This window comes from Psittacula echo (assembly GCF_963264785.1).
Source record: "Psittacula echo genome assembly, chromosome: 7".
Taxonomy (NCBI): domain Eukaryota; kingdom Metazoa; phylum Chordata; class Aves; order Psittaciformes; family Psittacidae; genus Psittacula; species Psittacula echo.
In genome coordinates this window covers 7,403,054-7,414,252 of record NC_137740.1, presented here as the reverse complement: position 1 = coordinate 7,414,252, position 11,199 = coordinate 7,403,054, and the positions used below count along the sequence as shown (strand labels likewise).

Here is an 11,199-nt window from a genome sequence, read left to right as displayed (position 1 = left end):
CCGGGTAGCGGTGGGTGTCTCCCCGCGGCGCGGGCAGCGGTACAGCCGCGTCTCACACAGCCCCTCTGCGAGGCTGTCTGCGGCTGCTTGTGCGGCGCCCCCCGGTGCCGCCCTCCCTCCGCGTCTCCATGTGTGTGGAGCGGTGTGTGCAGGCCCTGGTTGCGGGGCCGTGCGGGCTTGGCGGGACCCCGCGGCGGGGTGAGCGGGTGGGCTCCCTCAGCGCCGCCACCGTTGCGCCCCCCCGCGCTGGGTGACTCCTCCCGCCCTCCGCCAGTAGACGGCCGGCGATAAGCGGCCGGGCCGGAGGCGGCGGCGCGGCCTGCCCGGCCTCCCGTGCCGCGGGGCGGGGGTGCGGCAGGCTCCGCACTGCCTCCCCGGCGGTGCCGCAGTGCCGTGCGCTGCCGCTGGGGCCGGCCAGGGGGCGCTGGCTGCCGGTAGCTGCGGCGGCCTTGGCCGCGGAGCCAGCGAGCGAGCCCGGCTGGCAGGCGGTGAGGGCGGGCGCCGGCCTCTCCAGCGCTCGTGGGGTCTGCGGGGCCCGCCCGGCAGCGAGCGGCGGCGGAGCGCGGCCCCGGGGGATCCCCCTCGCCATGCAGACCCGGTGGCGCCTGCTGCCTCCCGAGGTGAGTGAGCGCCGAGCAGCCCTGCGCCCCCAGGCCCGGGAGGCCGGGGTACCCCGCTCCCCAGGCCCCTGCCGCCCGCAGCGAGGCCCCGCGGGCGGGCCGGACGGAAGGGCTCCGACGCCTCAGCGGAGCAGCCGTATCGCCGACACCGCCCCAGCCCAGGGCCTGGGGGGCTCCGGGTGCCCCCTCACCCCGCCGCCCTTGTCCCCCCCGCACGCCGCCGAGGGGAGAGGCGCCTCGTCGCCGAAAGGGAAAGGCTGCGATCGCCTTCAGCCCGCACTGGCGCTGATCCTGCGAGACCCCTCCTCGCCATTCCCTCCCGTCCCCGGGTGCTTTGACTGGGTGACCCCCTCTGTCGGCGCGGCCGGGGCACCTTTCACCCTATGCCGGCGATCCTATAGAAGGGGGAAAACAGCTTTTGCTGATCTTCATCGGGACTCCCCCTCGGGAGGACACCCCCCTTGTGTTTGGGTGCCGGGCGAGGAGAGGCTCTTCTCGGGCCGGCCGGGGCCCGGGGCCGCGCCGTGCGCACGGAGGCAGCCGGCAGGCTCGGCCCCTACCCGGAGCGGGGAGGATCCCTGTTCGCATCTCGTGCCCTTTTTATGGCCTGATCCCCGCTCTTTCCCTGGGCAGGGAATGCGACTTGCTCATCGCGATGTGTAACAAGTCACTCCTGCAATGGTGGTAGTGGTGGAGGGGGATGGGGCGAGCGGGCGGGATGCGTTTTATAACATCTCTAATTACGTGAAACTGTGGTCATGTCTCACTCTAAGAATAACTGGCACTCTTGGCATGTCAGACTTCTTGCAGAGGTGGGCTAGTTGCTTGCTCATAAATGTTATGGTTAAATAGGTGTGTGTGATGGAGCGTGGCTGAAGAACTGTTTTTGTCTCGTTAACCAGACTGAGAAACAAGTAGCGGATGGGAATCGATAGACTTTATGTTTTCGTTTTAACTATCTTGTTTATTTATAGGCAAGAAATTCCTGATGATTTAGTGACAGAGGTTTTTCAGAGGATTAATTTTTACACACATTTTCGTTCAGTTCAAATGTTAGAAGTTGACTGAATTCCTGCAGTGTTTTTTGCGAAGTATGGTTGTATCAGAAATTCTGACTAACAGTGCCCTCATTATTTTAGTCCAGGCTGTATCCAAAAGTGGAAGGAGCCCTGTATAAACAAGTAAGATAATAACAAAAAAAGATGCTGTACTTGAATAAAAGCTTTTCTTTGGGCAGCATTTGACAGCCTAGGCAATGTTTTAAGACATTGTAATTAACTTTTATTAGCAAGTCATTTTTGATTGCATGGAACAAATCCAGATTTTTAGATACACCTTCAGTGACTGCAACAACATCAAAATCCTTTGTTTGGGCCTGAGCTCAGTAGTGTGCTTCTTTGTATAAAGTTATGGCATGTGATACAAGATGAGAAGAACGGTCTCCTTGACCCAAGAGGGATGAAATTAAAAATCGCTTCAGAGGCTTGGGGAAGCTGAAATGGAAGCTGAAGGAGGGCCTCAAACCGCAAACAAGCTTCCCTCCAATTCAGGCCCTGCTCTGCACCTCACAAGTCACGGTGTTCTGACGCCCTGTGATTGATTCTCATTGCTTTATGGTGCCTTCTTTAGCGTGTGAAAAAAGAAGAGAACAACCCCAAAACTGCAGTGTTGAGTCCTTGATTGGGTGTTATTTTTGTGTGGTAGCTTATTAGGCTGGGGATTAAATACTTTCAAACACACATTTCAGGATCTGAGGCCTGGGGCTAAGACTGAGATGAAATACAGTTGGTGTGTTTTTTTCAGTTTGGCATAAAGTCTGACTGTGATTGTCTCGGGGAACAAAGGTAGAGGCTGAACAAAGATGCAGTATTAAAACCTGTGGCCAAAGAATGATAAGCTTTTAATGTCTGTTGTTGCCTGTCCACTTGCTGTGCCAGCTTTAGCAGAAAATAGCTTCCTAGTTTTCAGGTTTACAGGCTGTCTATAAAACATTCCCTGACAATTATTTTGCAAAAAGATTAGCGTGAAGTTTTGCTTGGAGCTGGCCAGAAAGAAATGGATTTTGGGAAGATCTTGTGTATTTGTGTCTCAGAAAAATCTTTTTGATGCACTAAGCAGGGATTCTTCCAAATAAAGGTGAGTTTCTTGACAGAAAATCAGATGAGGGATAGCAGTTTCAGTGCATGGTTAGTCTGTGTGCTGATGAATCGATGGTCTCTTCCATAACATTGTACTTCGAAAGCTTTATATAAAGGCTACTGTTTATTTTTTAAATGTAATTGAAGTCTGTAAAGAAACTGAAAGGTGACCTCCTTTAGAGCTCTATTTGTGATTCTTTGAGACTTGAACTTTGAAATGAAATGTGAACTAACACGCTCAGTTTTCCCTCCTGTCGTTTTTGTGAATTGAGAAATGTGTCTTTACAATGAGACTAAAAGTTTACAAAGCTTTTTGGCTTGGTAAGAAATACATAATCAAGAGTAAATGGCTGAAAGTAAGTTACAGTATTGAGTTTTAGGTGATAGAAACAGCTTTTACTTCTGTGTTTGTTTAAAGTGTTGGTTGCATCTTGCAATATGAATTCATGTAAATGAATGGACAGGTTTAAAAGCTCTATTAAGGATCTTACATTGACATAGTAGTTTCTCTTACATTAGAAGTCAGAATACATACAAATTTCTTTGACTAGTGGCTGGAGCAAAGCCTGATGTATAGTTATCGAAAGAATAACACACTTTGAAAAAATCTGTGTGATAAAAATAAATCACCATTATAATACAAATATATATTTTATAAATAATAATTATTTAACTTAGAGATAATTCTATTTTTATAGGCAAATAAAGTACTTCCTACTTACTGTTTGGCTGGCTGGGTTTCACTTACTTGAAACTAAAGCATAACACAATTTCTTTAATTTAGCTGTTATTCATTGAACTTGTGTAGATTTTTAAAGTGCCCTGGTAAATGTAATTCTCAGCTAGACTTTGTGGGAAGAAATGAGTGTGTTATACCTATAATATTAAACTGTGTCATTCCTTAAAACATTAGTTTCTAGAGAAAATGACAAGACATTGCAGATCCCAGGACTTTTTCATTGGGATTAGTGGAATACTGCACTCAGTGCTTTTGCCTTTGAAATGCATTTGTTTTCTGAATGTGCTTTATGATGTTTTCTCCTTTTTGCATCATACACATGCAGAGTTTGGGATAGTTAGGAATGCTGCTGTTCAGATTGCAATAGCAGACAGGTAGAATAGGAAAAATACTTCTAAGGGCAGCTTATATGTGTTCTTTCAGTGAGTCTTTTCAGTATTGTTTATTATTGGAACATTACAACAACAGTTACATTAATGTTGTATTGCTAGAAGAAATAAGTACAAAAGTGTAATATTGATACTTACTTTTCTGAAATAACATTCCAACTAGTACATCAGCATCAAATGAAGGTGAATGGTAAAGGAAATCCATAAAGGGTCAATTAAACTGTTTTAAAGGTCATTACTAGAGGAATGTAATTAATTTAAAACCAAAGGTTAAAGGCAAACAATGCACAGCCAGGAACTTACGGGTGACAACACTGGATAAATTGTTCCTTCTGTATTCCTTCATCCAGATCTGCTCAAGTGGGAGTTGACTTAAAGAAGCAAGTCCAGTCAGTTGAATTTTACAGTCACAGTTCTGTTACAGAAAATAAAAAAATGGCCAAAAAGAGAAGAAGAAAAGTGCTAAGCTGTGTGAAAATCAGGTGTGGAGTCACCATCTGTAGATTTTCTGTGGTTTAGAAAGTGTGGAGCTAGAATGCTCTCTGAATAGCTTCTATGGTACCTTCAGTCTAAGTATATACTAAGGCAATAGTTGTGAAGGCCAGTAAGGAGAGAGCTTGAAGAAACTGAACATTGTTTTGCTTCCATGTAAAATTAAGTAATTTGGAAATCTTAATATGTGGCAGTCTGACCACGTGTTATGTTTTGAGGCTTTGGTGCCCATAGATTTATTAATATATGTAGACATGTGTTCTGTTCCCAGTGTCCATTGTACACTGGGCAAAAGAAAACATGGATGTCAGTGTTGGATTGCCATTTGCATAGGTTTTTTGTTTGTCTCTAATGTTCTTGAGTAGCAATTACTAACCTTCATATTGGATTATTTGGCCATACTGCTAATGGCTGTATCCTCTGTATTCTGTCTCTATGTTGTATATAGAACATATAGATACCTTTGTTTTGTTGCTATATATGTTAATATTGTTTATATCTCTGATATTTTGGTGGCAACTGAAGCTACAGATTAACTTTATGAGTCAGTGGGGTCACTGTAGTTTCAGTTGTTTAAGGGAATACAGTGAAGGTCCAGAAGCATTCTGGTATGTTCTGCTAGGATCACCTAAGGTTTTCTATCATGAATTGTGTTGCTTGCTACTAGTATATATTTTGCTTGTGTTTTCTGTGCTTTCTTCCCCTCCTTTTAATATCAGGAGGAAGCTTGATTAATGTTTTTAAGACATTGATAGCATAATGAAATTGCATAGGACTTTGCAATTGGAACTGGTATTGCCAGTTAATAATTTGTCTTTAAATTGTTTTGTTGGATTCCTGTTACTGGTTTGGTTCCGTCAGAGTAACAAAGGTAGAAAGCTTTCTGCAGGAGGCTTGAGGCATCAACTGATAGTTGAGATAGTGATGCTGAACCTTGGTTTAGGGTATGGATTTGTATATAAAATAATGCAGTAATGTGTCTTTGCTAGTGTCTTCTTGCTTTTTGGATTGGCTCAAGCTGAACTGATGTTTGCAGTAGTTATTAAAAAAGCACTAAAGCCTAAAGTAGATGAAGCTGGAACTGTTTTTTCTTTCTGCTTTTTTCTATATATAGAAATACTTCTGTGTTGTAGATCTAAGTTTGATCACTATTTTAGGGCTATTCTTCATTAGTGACAGAAGAATTAGGCATGATCAGAGATGCTGGACATGTTTTAATCCTTTGCATTATGACTACACTTACTTTTAATGTTTCATTGTGAGTCTTACTTATTGGCTTCTTGTACTTCAATTTTGCCAAAAAGCAGTCATGGGCCTGCATAAAAAGACAAAATGTTTAGTGTATGTGGTAAAGTGGTAGCTGGGAGGAATCTGATATTCCCTCTTCCCAGCATACAAAGAATCCAGAGGTCATTTCCTATCAGGTGATAATTTGAAATTAGGCCATACTTATGTCAGAGATTCACGTGTCTCTATCAATTAGAGAAGTGCTGTAGCTGACCTAGTAATACTTACCAGCTTTACTTCTGGATTCTTGCAATGTCTAAAATGACTAATGGGACAGGTTTTATTTACTTCTATGATATACTGAAGCCTATTTTTATAAATAGTACAGCTCAATCTTTATACATGTGCTCTGTGTACAGCATTTGTATTTCACTCTAAGTTTAACATTTTATTTGGGGGAGTAGTATGGGTGAAATACATTAAAAAATTCATAGAAGAATGTCAGTGAAGGAACATACACTGGTACATTTTTCTAAGCGGTATGATGAACTTAAAAGGAGTTGGTAGTGTTCCTTGTGAGGAGCAGATCAAAGAGCTTTCTGAATCGCATAATAGCTTCTTTATCTGTGAATGACACTGACTATTAGAGGAGCTTTTCTGTTTCCAGATTCAGTTTTGTAGTCTCAAAACTCTGCTTTGAACTCAGTGTACATGTTGACTTACCTGCTTGCACTCTGAGTGTGATCTAGAAGATTGATTTGGGATAACTAAAATCACAGTTGAGCCATTTGAAGCTGTGAATTTATAGTTATATACTTTTATAAATTCAAGAAGAATTGGTAAATCATGTGAATATGCATAATATTTATTGCTTTATCGGGTTGCCAGTCACATTATTGGAAGTGACTACAGGATAGAAAAATTGCAGATATTTTCAAATCTGTGACTTTTTGTTAGTTATTATTTACTGTACTTTTCTTACATTTCTTTTAACCCGGACAGTGAAACTGTTCTCTCATCTGTTGCCTTTTCTTTGTCAACTTTGTTTTCTTCCCTCCCATTTTTTTAATAGTTGAATGTTTAAGAGGAAGGTTTAAGAATGGTATCGTTAGTAGTAAAATATGGGGCCTGGTTTCTGGTCATCTGGACGCCTTTGGTCAGTGTTGCACTCAGACCTCATTCTGATCTTGGGTGTGCCACATATCCAGTATCTCTGAGGTTATCTCTGTAGGGTGACCATCCCTGCCCCAGTCATGTGCCCGTCAGAACTGAATTTGTATTCCCTCTTCAGGTTCTGCAGCTCTGAGCTTTGCATGTCAATTTAAGCAAAATCAAATGAATTTTGTTTCTGTTTAGATTGGGAAGTGCAGTGACTAAAGAGGTGGCTCATTTGATTTTTCTGCAGGTGGTGTAGAGAAGGAAAGGCAATTGGGCCTCTGTGATCTATCAGAGAAGGGGAGTGGATATCTATCTGGTACTAGTGATTTAAGGAAGCATGATAATGGAGTAACGTTTATCTTGGATCTTCCAGTAACTGTTGAATATGGATAATGCTTCCCTAGCTTTTTAAGACATCACAGATCCGAGGAACATGTTGCCTGATGTCATGCAAGACTGAGGACTGAGAACTGGGCTTGATTAAGCCAATGCTCAAAAGACCGTAGTGGTTCCTGGACTGAGTCAGTGCAGTGAGTTGATGCAGTGATAACGGAGCTCCTGTCGCTCTTGCTGAAACAGTGGAAATCTAAATCCAGATTAGTTTCTGATGGCTAGGACTTATTTTCCACCTATAAGTTTTTAGAATTTATGAAAGATTTGTGTAAGTAGCAGGGAAATTCTTACAGGATCTGGAGATAGAACTATGTTTTGTTTTGAATTAGAAGATGTGTTGAATGAGCTTTACAGTGTAAACTGTATCTGATGTTATACATAGCCATGTCCTTTGAGATACTTTATTGGTAAGTGTCTACCATCAGTGGAATGAAAGAAGCTTGTTTTTCTGTAGATTTAAATAATTTTTGCCCCTTAGTATCTGTTCCTTCACTTCTTCCTCTGCAGTGACCCCAGCTTTCTCACATAACACCATAATTCTGTTTCCTCCAGAGCTGTGTGGGTATTGATTGCCCAGCAGGTTGCTGCCAAAAATACATATAGCAGTTTGCTTTTCCCTTGGAGGACAGTCATTTGAATTTGTTTTTACCGTGCAGATACTAATTTTCATGAATATATGTATTTTTTTAAAAGATGACCATAAAAAATAGTAAATGACCAATATGATCCTGTATTCTTCATTTCTGTAGTAGATCAGATTAAAGATACAACACTTGAGAAGTGATAGTAGCTGAACACTTAACCAGTATGTAAGTCCTTTCCTTACTTGTGTTGCCGAGACAAGTTTTCTTTGTAGGGTGGAGGACATACAGAAGTTACATGGTTAAAATATACTCAGCAAACCAGTCATGTCAGTGTAATTTTTTATTCCCGATCATCTGCACTGTAATGCAGATAAATGAACATTAAACATGAATTGAGATCATGTAAGAGGAAAGTTCCTTCTTTGCCTATTGTTTTTATTTTTTCATTTTTCTAGGTGTCTCTTTGAACTTGCATGTTCTTCTGCGCTGCTGCAGAGATACATGCTATAGCTTGCTTCTGAGGCTTGTGTTTTGTACAGAAAGGCACAGGTATGTGATTTACAATCTCTTGGGGTCTGTACCTCAGTATATAGGTACTGTGCTTGTTTGCTGGCTGGTTTGATAGCTTAGCAGAGCATATTGGCTGTCCTCATGTTACAAAGTTACATTGTGGATGCTATTTTGGTTCATTCAAAATTAGTATTTTAATGATCTCTTATTTGGTGAACTTGAAAATATGTTCAAAGCCCTCTTCTTAAGCTATATTCTTAACAGATTGCTTTAAATATATGTATTGAAACAGCCTCTTAACTGAAACATCAACTTGCATTGATGTAGGACTTTCATACTGTGTTTTTGTATAAATGATGAAGGTTGAATAAAACCCCAGTATGCTTCATGTATTTCACATCTCTTTTGATTCTTTTGTAAATGTAAAAGGTCATTACTTTAAGCATCAGTCTATCTACGTACTTGTGTGCATTCAGGTAATTATATTAATGTACTGGCGTAATAGCCTCTCCATTGTGTTTACCTTAGTTTTACTTAAGTCATCTGTAAAATGTATTTTAACCTATTGCTGGAATTTGCACATAGATTTTTATTTCTTTTTTTGCTATACTCCTGTTGAATGAACATGGATTTTATTATTACAAGAATTAATAATGGTTTCTTGAGAGTTATGGACAATAAATACATCTATTTGTAGTGGGTTTAGGGGTTGTGTCCTCATTCTTTTCCTGTAATGTCCTTTGTCTCTCTTCAGTTTCTCTTTTTTAATTTTTTTTCCATTAAGCTTTGTTTGTGTACAGAGTGCTTGAAGATGCAGTTTTACCTTCTACTTTGAGGAAATATGTAATAATGGCTCTTACATAGTTAATAATACCTCTTAACTAGAGGTTTCTGATACATAAATGCTTGAGGAAAGCAGGTAGCTGTTCTGTTGACTGCCCAGTGTGTGTATGTGTCAGAAATTGTATTTCATAGGCTAAAAGTCTGAGAGTTGAAATGAATTTGTGAAGGAGCCATGATGACGGTGTATAAAGACACGGACAGGTAGAAGGCAGGCTGACAGTGAACACAGTTACAATGATTTCTAATGATTTTACTGCTGGTTTGGTCATGTGTTTTGTTTTTTCCAATAGCTGTTTTGTCTAAAGGCTTTCATTTATGTTTGCAAAGTGGATGCATCACCATTGTTGTTGGGTTTGTTCCCCCCATTTCTAGAAATAAGGAATAATATTGTGTGGTTAATAAGGTTGTTTACAACTGGTTTATATCACTCGTTCTGAACAGTAATGTTGAAATGTCAGAGAAGGGAAGAAGCATGGGTAGGGAGAAAGATAACAGGTGCAGAAAGAAGTGAATGGGCAAGGAATGTGTTTGAGAGGGGATGAGAAGACTAACAGACAAAGAAAACAGAACACAAGAATATGGTACAATCTAAGAAGGAGAGATGAAGAAGTAGGGATTCATGGCTGAGCAGAATCAACCACCCATTCAGTGGAATCGGCAGAGGTTTCTCAGTTTTGGACTATCTAAGAAATGTTATATCTGAGTTTAGGAGGATTTTATGTTCTTGGAGCTCCATAAGATTTCTGAAAACTATACTTTGACTTATTAATAATGAATGCTTTCAAATTTTTTATTTTTTTATTATTATTATATTTTTATCTGCTAAGCCTTTATTTCCCATGACTGCCAAAATGATACCGAATTATGGCCACTTAGTTTTGTCACTGAAACTTTTGTGAATCTCACATACATTTTAAGTAAATGCCCTGATGGGTATATTGCACCACTGCAGCGGTGAAAAAAACCCAACTTTATGGTCAATCTGACTGCAAGTTACTCACCATTTATGCTTTTTAGTGCTCAGTCCCATCAGCACTGCTAAAAGCATGTCAATGGACCTCAGGTTAAATGAGAACCGTACACAGAAATAGCAGTTTCAGTACACACTGTTACCATGGATGTACTGAGTTGTATTGAGTTACTAGTTACAGATGACTTGAGATGTAATGCACTGTAAGCATCAGCAAGGTAGTTAGATCGTGATCACAAACATGGGAGTGGGAGTGAACTTTGCTACATTTGACAAGACAACAGTGTCTCATAATGTGTTTATAGTGTATGGGTATATATATATATGTTTCATCTTGGTGTGATATGAATAGAAAGGTCAACACAAAATGGGAATTAAAAGTTCATAGAATCCCAGACTGGTTTGGGTTGGAAGCAACCTTAAAGCTCATCCAGTTCCAACTCCCGGCCGCAGGCAGGGACACCTTCCACTGGACCAAGTTGCTCCAAGCCTTGTCCAACCTGGCCTTGAACACTGCCAAGTATGGGGCAGCCACAGCTTCTCTGAGCAACCTGTGCCAGCACCTCACCACTCTCCCAGGGAAGAATTTCTTCCTAGTATCTAATGTAAATCTACCGTCTTTCAGTTTAAACCATCCTCTCTTGTTCTGTCACAATCTGCTCTTGTAAAATGCCCTTTCCAGATTTCTAGTGTGTTGATAAAGGTTGCATTAGCAGCTGATGGACTGCTCCTCAGTAGAAGGTGACTGTAGACTTACAGACTTTCTTCCTGTGCAGATTGTCCTCTCTCTGAAGAGCAGCTAAGTCCATAAATTGTGTCACTTCTAGCAGCTTCTCTCCCCAGTGGGTTCAACTCAGAATTGATGGGTTAGTCAATGGTAGCAAGGCACTTTTCCTCTTTGTGTGTTGTCCTTTTCCTTTGTCCCATTCTGGTTGCACGGCACTAATGGCTTTTATTAGCAGATACAGATTTTGCTCATGATGCCTGCAAGTATTGGCCCCTTGTGGGTTTTTTAAAAAGGACAGTTCCGTGGCAGTTGTAGGTATTTAATTAGAGATTCTTGAGGACCTCAGTCAGTGTTTCCCTCATTGCCCAAACCTAGGAAACATCTGAAACAATGATCAATGTATTTGGGA

The 11,199-nt window shown here is 41.5% G+C and overlaps 1 protein-coding gene across 2 annotated transcripts in view; it reads left to right on the top strand.

The window, feature by feature from the left end:
* Positions 1–473: 473 nt before the first annotated feature.
* ZFYVE9 (zinc finger FYVE-type containing 9) overlaps positions 474–11,199 on the top strand; it is a 61,520-nt gene continuing 50,794 nt past the window's right edge. The window contains exons 1-2 of one of the 2 annotated variants that reach the window (XM_080622228.1): positions 609–620; positions 8,196–8,289. The gene's annotated coding sequence lies outside the window, so the exon portion shown is untranslated. Of the gene's footprint in view, positions 621–8,195; positions 8,290–11,199 lie in introns of both variants that reach the window. The other variant, XM_080622227.1, reaches the window with a different exon arrangement.